Source organism: Schistocerca nitens, chromosome 3, assembly GCF_023898315.1.
Source record: "Schistocerca nitens isolate TAMUIC-IGC-003100 chromosome 3, iqSchNite1.1, whole genome shotgun sequence".
Taxonomy (NCBI): domain Eukaryota; kingdom Metazoa; phylum Arthropoda; class Insecta; order Orthoptera; family Acrididae; genus Schistocerca; species Schistocerca nitens.
Genome location: NC_064616.1, coordinates 464,243,139 through 464,256,777, shown reverse-complemented (window position 1 = coordinate 464,256,777; position 13,639 = coordinate 464,243,139).

Below are 13,639 nucleotides of genomic sequence, written 5' to 3'. Positions count from 1 at the left end.
CAAATGGTATGGTTTCTGACATCACTTTGGAGAAACACACGGTGAACAGGGTCTTTCATATTCAATTCAGTTTGAAAGACATTGAGTTTGCTTCTCATTATGTTTTCACACTTGAATACAAAAAATCTAGCTCCCTAACAATTTGTTGATATCTTTCGTATGAAGTCTTAAACAAAGTTGTCAGTTCAATTTTATTCCGAGTTAACTGATTTACAATTATTAATCTATTACTTGTTAAATTGCAGCCTACAATTACATATTCATAATGTAATACTCATCATTAATATCTATTTGACAAACGACTGTGTGTTTATCAGAATGACAGCAGCCTTGTTTGCCCCTAACGAGGAGCGTCTTTTGTTTTCGTTCACTTTTCTATTGAACAAATGTATTGCACCACCTCACTTGTGAGACTATGACGCACCCAGAATGGTTCTACCTACAGCTGCTTCTCATTATGATCCATCGGACTCAGTTTCTGTTGCTACGTCCTTAGTTCGTGAGAATTTAATTTCCACTCACAGTTAATTATCTGAAGTATTTTCTTGTGCCACTTAAATACGAAAAATAAGCGGAATAGGCAGACAGTGATATTTTAAGTAATCATATTGACGGTGCAATTGGAGCATTCGCTTGCCTTATAAAGACAATATTATCCTCAGCCTGCACTATCACTAGAAGCAGGATCCTGAAGACCTAGAAATAGCATTGCGTATCCTGTTTAAATATAATGCTGTGTAACATCGAACGAAGCAAAGAATCATATTAATAACTGCATATCTAAATTTTCTACAGCTCTGCAGTTGACTTTGGAAGAAGATTGATTTCTTAAAAACACCTCTCTTACCATTACTTTTTTACATATGACGTTTGTGTGAGGATAGTATGTGTCGAAATAACGATGTGGATGGTGGTTAGATGAAGTGCTGTCTACATTCACTTATTTTCACTTTGACAGACAGACATTCATCAACTGTGAATCATAATACAACTTATCATCCCATCAGTATGTGGCTTATAGATATCAGATCTGGAAGAGAATCAAATTCGAAGTTATGTTTTGGACATCACAAGAAATTTGTCAGGCGATGTTAAACTAATAAAATCTTTACTAGCTCATTACTATTTCTGGTTATTTCAGGCATGTGCATAATAATTGGACAGGTTGACAAATGGCTCTCTTGGTATTTGTTGTCTCATTGACACTTTTAGTGGTCACTGACATCACATAATGTATCAGTAACCTGGAAAAGTTTGAAAAATCTAACCTTTTCGTTAGTTTTCGTTGAAATATCTTTAGTTGTTGGTAACGTCAGAGATAGTTTTCACAGAGTAGGTAAGAGCTACACTGAGTGAGGTCTCCATGTCTTAGTTATATACTGACTGACATATTTTTATCTACTGTGACCCACCACTTCAAGTACGTCTGTTTACCCTCTGGGTGGCTTAGAAATACGCTACATGGACAAGGAATAGATTCGTAATAATCTTTCTCTTGTCGCCATTGGAAAAATATTGGTATATAATACATTACTACAGTTATCATTTTGGACTGCCTTAGAAATCTGTAAATGCAGTGGATTGTAAAACAGTTGTGACTTTCTTTTAATAAACCCTCTCATCTAAGTGTGAGGTTTAACAATAAACGAGTATGATAAGAAATGGCCACACAAGATATTTTTCTCAGAATTAAGCGACGTTAGATTATGAAACGTTTCCACATTCATAGCACATCTCTCACCGTTTACAAATTTCTCCAACTTCCTTCATAATAATATTGTTGTAAGATGATATAACACAAATAAAATATACATTACAGCAGCATACTCCTGTCGCATTACAGAGAATTGCGTACCAGTGTAGTTAGCGCTCTGTAAACTTATTACTACGACTTTATAACTTGTCCTACAGCCTCAACACATTTGTCAATCTGTCTACATTTCTGTGTATATGAATTTTGCATTCTCAGTACATTTAAAAGTAACATCACAATTTCAGCGTACCACAACCACTTCTATTTACCTCTTAACTACAATTTCTTTTTCATATTTATTGATTAAATATAGAATGTTGTTAGATACAATGACACACGTGACACTGGAAGATGACTGGCAGACAGAGTAGACAGCGGCTAGATGCGATTGTGTCAACAACGAACTTATTTCCACGTTGACTGACACAGCTCCCACGTACTGCTATCCACCACTTCACATATAACTGTAATATCTCAGAATGCAGAGTTACTATTTGAATTGGAGGCAGATAGACATTATTATTTCCCTAAAATTACTTCATCGTGTCATACTATTAGATATCGATTACAGCTTACCAGATATATACCCTGGAGACACAAGTGACTAGCGCGGGTAGCAGAGACAACAAATCGTTTAAAATTAGTTTACGTGTCTTATATGAAATATACCTTGAATAGTTAATCAGTGAAGCGTTTCGTGTAGGTAACGTTTCAGATCTCCTGGTGACAAGAAAACCAAAATTTTTTACTCAACGTAGATTTGCGAATGAATGATCATAAGGCCACTACAGCATCACTTAATAAGGCTGTAAACAGCAATATAGAGGAAGATAGAGACATATTTCTGCATAGCAAGAGCGACAAGGAACAATCTTCAGATATATTCAAACGTCACCGAGAAAGTTTCATCTCCAACACTAACAATGTTGAGCGTCTGTGTAGAAAGTTCAAGAATATTTTGCAACAAGCTTCAGATAGGTACGTACCAAGCAAATTGTGATGGAAGACAAAGACCAGCCGTTGTTTCCTGGAAGTGGTCTGTGTTGCACGGAACACTTAATGCTCCTTGGTGATGTAAAGATAGATATTTTTCTGTGAACATTTTTTTGATTCACAAAGCTCTGTGTGAGCCAAATTGGTGCTTGGAGTCTTGTACATCTCCATAGTGTATGAGATGAGAAGAGATGTAATAGTTACCGTTATGGTGAGAAGTATCATTCCGCCACTCAGTAATCGTGGCTCAATGAGAGTGTTCCGAACCGCAGTTCCACATGAATAGTTTCAAAGCTACAGCCGAAAATCACGAGCAAAGATAAGTTTTGTCGCAAATTACTATAGTATCACTTATTCAATGTCTTGTCATTAATTTATTTTTACTAGTTACCTCAGTTCCAAGAAGTCGGGCACAGCAGTTGCAAGATAATGCAATTCACATGAAACATACATATTAGCAGCAAATATTTGTCACATTACATACAGTTGCATACCGGAATAGATAGCGATATGTAGACTTATTACTAATACTGGATAAATTGTTCCCCAGCGGCAACACATTACTCAACCTATCCTCATTCCTGTTTGTAAGGAAGTTGCATTCACAGTACACTTTAAAGTAGCACGACTTTTCAGAATATCACAAATATTATAATACCTCTTATGTACACCCTCTTTTTGATATTTTTCTTAAATATACGACTTTGTTATTTCAAATGACAGAAGTGACTTTAGAACAGAAATGGCAGCAGAGTGGAGAGCGGCTAGATGGTGAGGTATCAGAAACGGCGTTATTTCCACGTTGACTGACACAACTCCACCTACCGCTATCTACCACTTCACAGAAAACTTTTATTTCTCCGAATATAGCTTAAATATCCTGATTGTATTACTGTGACCAATATTGTACCATTGTGAAGTGATCCTTGTGTTAAACCTAGACCCGAGTAGCTGTTTCCACTATAATGATAATATTATCACAAACCTTCCTTTCCACTGATGGTGTAATTGTAAAGACGAAGGGACGGAGTTGTGTGTTATTATTACTTCAAAAATATATGAAATATTAAGCAGTGATGTAGAGTTCCAGATAAACTGTTCAGTCAATAACAGCTTGACATATCATATACACCAACCTCTAGAACAAACGTGCTATATCAAATACTAAAGCATAATCTTTATTCCTTCACCTTCAATTATTTATCCATCTGGAAGGTACTGTAAGGCTAGAAACTGGGTACCATTTTTTAAATTTGTTCGTACCATTGTCTGGCGTGTAGCCTTGTACAATGTGAGACGTGAACGACTAACAGTTAAAAGGAGAAGAGATGTTTCGTTTTAAATGAAGTGCTACAATAGAACACTGAGGTTGGACTCATTGATCGGAGGCAGTACTACACCGAATTGGGGTTGATGACGATTTGTGGCAAAACTTGCCTAAAAGAGAGAAAGACTAACATTGAGAGCTGCCAGTCGACTGACTAAAGACTACAGCGTCGTTAATAAGATTTATTACTGATAGCTGTCACACATCTGCCGATGTAGTTAGGCGGATACACAAGCGACTATGGATAGATGTGGGGATGTGGGACATGAACTTATTTTCTTATAGGCAAACTCGAATACATCGACTGCGATTCACGTCTCTTTGGACGGCGTTTTCTCCACCTGGCTTCAATATAATAGTCTTACAAGATATTAGAACACACAGAACATATTAATAAGAGCAGAGATTACCTATCACTGTCCACGACCTACATATATGTATGGATAGCACGCTATTACCTTCTTACAGAGATTGAAATTCTTAACATATTTTACATGAACATCACACTTCAAATAACTCTTAAGTACTAACTTATTTGATGTAGTTCGTAAAATACATAATGTTGTTGATGCCAGTGACACATGTAGCAACTGGTAAGACGCAATCAATACCTTTACTGCGCGGTATCAACGGCGAAGTCACTGATGACAGTGCCACTAAAGCTGAGTTATTAAACACCGTTTACCGAAACTCCTTCACCAAAGACGAAGAAGTAAATATTCCTGAATTCCAATCAAGAACAACTGCTAAGTAGGTTAAATCACTTAATAAAGGCACGGACTCAGGTCCAGATTGTATGTCAGCCAGGTTCCTTTCAGAGTGTGGTGATGCAATAGCTCCATATTTAGCAATCATATACAATAGCTCGCTCATAGATACATCAGTACCTAAAGAATGGAAAATTGCTCAAGCCCTACCAATACCCAAAAACTGAAGTAGAAGTAATCCGCTGAATTACAGACCCACAGCACTAACTTCGATTTGCAGTAGGGATTCGGAACATATACTGTATTCGAACATTATGAAGTACCTCGAAGGAAACGATTTGTTGACAAATAGTCAGCATGGACTCAGAAAATATAGTTCATGTGAAGCACAACTACCTCTTTATACTGCAACGTAACCTACCAGTACTGGTGGTGGTAAAATTCTACCTAAGTACGAAGATTACTGTCGCTTTGTCATGTCCTACCACTCGTGCAAGCTGCCGTCTGTAGTTAATGATCTTTTAAATTCATGTGGTCCACGGAAGGTTTTAAACAACCGGTAAAAATTTTAACGCAACAGATAACGCAATATTTTTGAACCACTACAGAAGGTATCTATACAGAGCTTAATAGGCAGTATATAGCTTTTACTTGCTTTCATGACCCAGAACTTGTCTGTGGTACTGACTTTCCCCTATTCTTAATGATGGAGGGAGCAAATAATCAGTCGAAGGTAGATATTAATTGATATTTATTCAGTACCAATGGTATTTCAACAACTGGTCTCTCTAATTAACATGGTTCGGTTTCGCCACGTAATTTTGGAATGGGATAGGGGAGCGCAGACCTGGCTTCAATGTAATTTCATACAGACACACAATTATACCTAAATATATGCTTATTTCATTCAGTTACTATAGGTGACTCAGAACAAGTTCAGCAAAGACACTACAAGCAAATCCGGAACCGCCCGACTGCTACGGTCACAGGTTCGAATCCTGCCTTGGGCATGGATGTGTGTGATGTCTTTAGGTTAGTTAGGTTTAAGTAGTTCTAAGTTATAGGGGACTGATGACCTCAAATGTCAAGTCACATAGTGCTCAGAGCCATTTGAACCAGTGAACTACAAGCAAAACTAGGTCAGGGTGGAAGAGCATTTCGCAAGTCTTTATCAAATCAATGGGTCACAGGTTCGAATCCTGCCTTGGGCATGGATGTGTGTGATGTCTTTAGGTTAGTTAGGTTTAAGTAGTTCTAAGTTCTAGGGGACTGATGACCTCAAATGTTAAGTCCCATATTGCTCAGAGCCATTTGAACCAATGAACTACAAACAAAACTAGGTCAGGGTGAAAGAGCATTTCGCAAGTCTTTATCAAATCAATGGGCATTAAAATCCGATACTTTTCCTAGTAGCACTAGTTTAAGCCATATATTATACTTATCGCACAACATCGCCAACAAATCAAATAGTTATGGGGGAGTACAAGAAACATCATCACTTCAATGCTATTCAACACACGTGGGCAAGTTTCGGTAGCCCACAGAAATCCAGAAAATTAGCGGACACACAAGATTATTCCTTTCCTATTTTACACTCGCCCACTATCGTATGATTATTCATCGTGTACAATAGTTTTTCAGACCCAAACTCCACTTTATCAATGTGGTGGTTGTTACAACCGACCACGTGGTGCGAAAGCAAGTTCACAAAGAAAACATATGGAAAATAAATAAAAAGCCCCCAAAATATTACTGTAAATGAAACAGCAGATTAAAATACATTGAATGAGTGAATTTCTGTTAAGCACAGAGCAATAATATGACCGTGAGCTTAAGGCCCATGGTGCGTGGCCTGACCAGGGCACAAACGCAAAGTTCTACTGAAATTCTAATAAATTATGAAAATAAATTCCCTTATGGGGTTTAGTGGTAATCTCGCACCTGGTTTCCACATCTGGACCTCATTACAGAGCAGATTTCAAACAATCTAATACCACTGTTAACATCACCAAAACGAGAGCGGCGTCTCCATGACTGTCCAGCGCGTGACCCAGGAACAAGTGCTCGACCGGACACCTCGCCTAACCGTTCTTTGTTCAAAAGGTGGTGTAGGGGATCGTTCGCCAACCTAATGGAGCCAATACTCGGGCCTTCGCGATCTCTCTGACCTGACTTGCCCACCATCTTTTTAAAACTTGTTCACGTTTAGGGAGTTGGTACAATCCTACCACAGAACGACTCAACAGTGGTACGACCTCTGACCAGAGCTTTCTGCTACATTACATACTATCTCATTCATACAGTCCAAGGTTGCAGATGGAAAAGGATACAAGGAAACGTGGCACACATGAAATAAAATGAATAAATAAATAAATAAAGGCCACGTTCTCCATTCTCTTCTCTTTGTTCTGCAGAGTCAAAACACTCTGGGTATAGTTCTCCTGTACCGGAATTTATTGGAAAAAATATGGAACGGGACAACAAGTTCCATTTCATCACTCTCGGGTAACGCGAAGAAAATGGACTCAGGGCTATCTTTCCGATGGAACGACAGTCCAGGACAGTTTTCAATTGGTGCCACGAGGCGGGGACCCTAATCTCCATGCTACACCAGTCCGTTATTACTTTTTGTTTTGTTTTGTTTGGCAAGGTTCAAGATACATCATTTGAAATAGTTAACTTGCCAAGATCATTGACACAGTGGCCACTTCCACAACTATTCATAACATTACTAAAATTCTGTAAATGAAATCACCTTAATTAATCACACTTAGATCCAGCACATGTTGGTACTCATTATGTAATTATATTCATAATATTTCAAAAAACTTCTATAAATGAAATCAACTTAATCAATTAAAACACTTACATCTAATACAGGTTGGTACTCATTGAGTAAACATTAAATTATCCTAAGACATAGTTATCAAAAACTGATAACAAGGGTGACTGTTAGTGTATCTCAATAATACAGAATGTGTTCTATGCAAAGCATTGAAAAAGTAGTGAGTATTCAATACAATCAATAATATAGAACACTCAGCCTAAAATGACTACGAAATATTTTCTGCTATGTCCATTACCTATCCATCAATTGTACAAAACATCGGAAAATAAGTAAACATTCAATGTAATTAATAATACTAAACTCCAAGTCTTCAATGGCTCTATAAACATTTACTGTTATGTATATTCCCTAGTCACCAACCAGAAACTCTGATAAAGATAATACATATCTGAATCAGATCCTACTTGACTTCACTCATAATGAGACTCTCAATAACTAATCTTTGATTAACTCCAAATCTCAAATTAAACTAGTACAAAACTATACAGTAGCACATTAGGTAGGTCACAAATTTCATCGAAAAGCTACTTTGTATTCTGACACATTAAATTTTATCTAATTTGTTCTCTACCAACTAGCAATCAAATTGTGTATGTCTCATGAAACCAATGTAATGATCTATCTTTATCAGAGTGAGAGTCCTTTTAAACGTTATGATCAGATAACACTTGATTACGTTATATCCACTATTTACAGGCTTATGGCCTCCTTGTCAACATAAAAAGTTAGTTCTGGTCAGACAGGAATGAGGGAAACACCGTTGACCTACTTTCTGATTGAGTTATTAGACAACATTTTGCCTTGAGCCAGCAAACCTTTGTTCATCTCAGTGCCTCATTTTCAGGCCGATAATGACAGAAAACAACATAGTATCGATCACGCTCCTAAGATTAGAGATAACTTCAGTTATTCTAAAGCAAAACATTCCCTCTTTCCTCTCTGCTCAAAACTGTCACTCAGTAAACAAAGTAATGTCCTGTTACACGTTTCATCAAAGAAAGGAAACATAAATGAAATAACTAACGTAAGACAATCAACATTTTTATATCCTACCCAACATATTTAACTAAGTCGTAAACTAAAACACAGGATATTAAGATGAGAATATCTGGACGAAGATCCCCGAAATTCATATGATTACAGGACCAGCTCACACGCTATTTGGCAGTCACACGGCACTATGAAGTCACACGCGCACCATCTAGCGTAATTGTTGGGGAGGGCTTCCTTCCAAAGGAACTTGGAGGTAGCCTATTTCACTCTGCTGACTCTTTAACTCATGCTGTCTCTTTAACTTTATTGTTCCGTAGACAATTACTTTCTGAAAAATTCTGGTGGCAAGCTAGTTGTCCATTTGCAGTCAACACACTGTCTTAAACCAGTTCCTTTTTTTTTATCATTATTGGCATTAAAGGTTTGGATTGGACTAACGGTACATTAGTTCCAGCAATCCAAATAAAACTGTATGTCCAACAACGTATGATGAACAGTTTGTTTTTGTCTGGCACAGATGTTGGCACCTAGCGTTCACCGCCATGGATTATCAAAACGTAAGTTCATCAAGATTACACACACACGTTACTCAAATATCGCTTTATTTAACAGCCCCCTCTTTCTAAATTCAAAGTCCGCTGTCTTTGCCTTGAAAGTTCTATAGTGCGTTTTCCCTATGCTCAGTGTTCTTGCATCCAACAAGGGTTACTAATGAGGCTAGCAGCCCTTAGTAGTTTGTCCTTTATCCCTTGACTTTTGCAAAAGCGACAGTGTTCACCGTCACCAACTAACAGGTTCAGTAGCCCTAATAGCCACTGCCAAAGTCGCAGCCTCCTGTGTCCTGGTGGAGCGACATTGCGATCTCCGTCTGACAAGATGTCTCGTAGCGATAACAGGGCTCTCCCTTGTAGTACAAAGAGTTCAGCCGCTCTGACCGTCCGTTACCTTGCCGTAGGTTGCAGGGCCGCGTGCTGTAGCTTGGGGCCGTGCGTCAGCGGGCGCCGCCTCGGCCGCTGTCGTCTTTCAGCCGCCACCACTGCCGCTTGAACGACGGGGGAGGGTAGCGCCAGACGCCAGCCTGCCGCTCACGTCCACGGGATCAGCTGTTTGACAGGGACGGGTCGTCCCGTGTCCTTGCCGTCCGGAGCCGGCCGGTTGCCCTTTGCTGCTCGCCGTCACCTTGCAACATTTAAATAAAACAGTTGTTATTCAATTAAACTTTGGTGGTTCCCAATCACTCTTAGGGGCCCTCAATCTCTCTTGTTTGTGCCAAGCACGATTTTAACTTAACCTACTGTACATCAGAACCTAAGTATCTTTGAATTTCGCCAGAGCCTTAGAACTAATGGCGAATAGTTATTAACAAAAGTAGAACAATCCTACATCGCTATATATTACACGTTCGCTTCCACACACAGGCCACTAAAATGTCCATTCTCATCTGTGAAGCATTTTACACTTAACACTGCATGGTCTTTTGATTTCTGGATAACAATTGTATAAAGAAAATACGTCCCTAGAAGTCTTGACAATATTGGAGACGTCCTACAATATCTAACCTATTTCTTGCAATTTTGTCATATGATGACACGATGGAGACCGTGGCTGTTGTTTGAACACAAATGTTGATGGTGTTAGAACAGCAACCAGCCATAGATTTATTTTCAGTTCCTTTATTCCAGGGGTACCGTTACCGGTTTCTAATCGTTGTGATTATCCTCAGACGGTTTACACGCTTTCTTTATGACATGTGGTGTGTTTTTTACAGATTAATTCTCCTAAAATACAAATAATACATAATTATAAACACACAACACACAGATGGCTGCGTTACAGATTTCCGTTGCATTTTACTTACGTGAAACGTCGGTGTGGACTGTTTATTTTCATAATATTCGTCCAACAGATCTAAATGCATTCCCACTGCATTCTTATTGTTGCACACGTAAATTGTTCTCACTGAACACTTTAGATTTGTCACTGAGAAGATTTCTACCACGTACCACATGTTTTGATACATACAAAGAGCTTACAAACATATGAGTATCACAGATGCTATGAATATCGTAACTTTTGACGATAATGTCCCATGTTTGGAAAGGATCATATATTCATTTACGCAACTGTAATGCCTTTTACACTAGTACAGAGACATTGAATTTTCGAGTTGATATTGTTAAATTAATTATAAAGTATATATATATATGCATTAAAAACTTTATAATTAATGTAACAACATATATATATATATATATATATATATATATATATATATATATATATATATATATATATATATATATATATATATACTCCTGGAAATTGAAATAAGAACACCGTGAATTCATTGTCCCAGGAAGGGGAAACTTTATTGACACATTCCTGGGGTCAGATACATCACATGATCACACTGACAGAACCACAGGCACATAGACACAGGCAACAGAGCATGCACAATGTCGGCACTAGTACAGTGTATATCCACCTTTCGCAGCAATGCAGGCTGCTATTCTCCCATGTAGACGGTCGTAGAGATGCTGGATGTAGTCCTGTGGAGCGGCTTGCCATGCCATTTCCACCTGGCGCCTCAGTTGGACCAGCGTTCGTGCTGGACGTGCAGACCGCGTGAGACGACGCTTCATCCAGTCCCAAACATGCTCAATGGGGGACAGATCCGGAGATCTTGCTGGCCAGGGTAGTTGACTTACACCTTCTAGAGCACATTGGGTGGCACGGGATACATGCGGACGTGCATTGTCCTGTTGGAACAGCAAGTTCCCTTGCCGGTCTAGGAATGGTAGAACGATGGGTTCGATGACGGTTTGGATGTATCGTGCACTATTCAGTGTCCCCTCGACGATCACCAGTGGTGTACGGCCAGTGTAGGAGATCGCTCCCCACACCATGATGCCGGGTGTTGGCCCTGTGTGCCTCGGTCGTATGCAGTCCTGATTGTGGCGCTCACCTGCACGGCGCCAAACACGCATACGACCATCATTGGCACCAAGGCAGAAGCGACTCTCATCGCTGAAGACGACACGTCTCCATTCGTCCCTCCATTCACGCCTGTCGCGACACCACTGGAGGCGGGCTGCACGATGTTGGGGCGTGAGCGGAAGACGGCCTAACGGTGTGCGGGACTGTAGCCCAGCTTCATGGAGACGGTTGCGAATAGTCCTCGCCGATACCCCAGGAGCAACAGTGTCCCTAATTTGCTGGGAACTGGCGGTGCGGTCCCCTACGGCACTGCGTAGGATCCTACGGTCTTGGCGTGCATCCGTGCGTCGCTGCGGTCCGGTCCCAGGTCGACGGGCACGTGCACCTTCCGCCGACCACTGGCGACAACATCGATGTACTGTGGAGACCTCACGCCCCATGTGTTGAGCAATTCGGCGGTATGTCCACCCGGCCTTCCGCATGCCCACTATACGCCCTCGCTCAAAGTCCGTCAACTGCACATACGGTTCACGTCCACGCTGTCGCGGCATGCTACCAGTGTTAAAGACTGCGATGGAGCTCCGTATGCCACGGCAAACTGGCTGACACTGACGGCGGCGGTGCACAAATGCTGCGCAGCTAGCGCCATTCGACGGCCAACACCGCGGTTGCTGGTGTGTCCGCTGTGCCGTGCGTGTGATCATTGCTTGTACAGCCCTCTCGCAGTGTCCGGAGCAAGTATGGTTCATATGGCTCTGAGCACTATGGGACTCAACTGCTGAGGTCATTAGTCCCCTAGAACTTAGAACTAGTTAAACCTAACTAACCTAAGGACATCACAAACATCCATGCCCGAGGCAGGATTCGAACCTGCGACCGTAGCGGTCTTGCGGTTCCAGACTGCAGCGCCTTTAACCGCACGGCCACTTCGGCCGGCTGAGCAAGTATGGTGGGTCTGACACACCGGTGTCAATGTGTTCTTTTTTCCATTTCCAGGAGTATATATATATATATATATATATATATATATATATATATATATATATATATATATATATATAGAGAGAGAGAGAGAGAGAGAGAGAGAGAGAGAGAGAGAACTGTATAGGAGAAATAGTATATTACTTAATTAAATTTAGCATCATGAGAATTATAGTACCACATAAATTTGTACTTGAACTGCGGATAGGTGTACTAATGTTATTTTCTTTCGAGGCTGGAAAGTAATTTTTGGAAATTTTTCGGGAAAGGTGTGTTAGCTAACTATGTTTGATCGTTAAGGATATAGTCTGGGGTGCTGTTTCTGTGTGTGTTTATTTCTAATTCTTGTAATATATTCATAGTGGCTCCTTTTTCCGCTGGATGCAAAATTTTTAAGTTGTCCTTAATGTTTCCCACTGAACGGTTATCTTCAGCAATATGGGCTGCAAATGTTGATTTGTTCAATTTACCAAGTCTTAAAGCATCAATATAATCAAGGGATCACAAATTTAGCATTGGAGGGCAGTGTGGAGGGTAAAAATCATAGAGGGAGACCAAGAGATGAATACGCCAAGCAGGTTCAGAAGGACGTAGGTTGGAGTAAGTACTGGGAGATGAAGAAGCTTGCACAGGATAGAGTAGCATGGAGAGCTGCATCAAACCTGTCTCAGGACTGAAGACCACAACAACAACAGCATCAGATATAAGCAAAATGCACAAAAATATTAAATTAACATTTGGACATGAAACTAATAAAAGCATTAACTTTCTTGACGCGAAAATTTGCAACAGTAACAATAAACATCAATTTAGTATCTACAGAAATCCTACCACCACAGATGTCAGTATTGGCAGTCCATCTTGCCACCCCCGCCAACAAAAATTGGCGTATTTCAGAACGATGTTGCACTGAATTAAAAAAGTACCAATGAGTGACACAGACCAAAAAAATGAAATCAATATAATTAAAGCAGTTGCTCATAATAATGGAAATAAACCCACAATAATAGATAAACTCCAAAACAAAATGTAGACAAAAACCACAGATCCACTTCACAGCAGTCACTTCAAGCCAAATCAGTGTGCCACTGAAGCCAAAC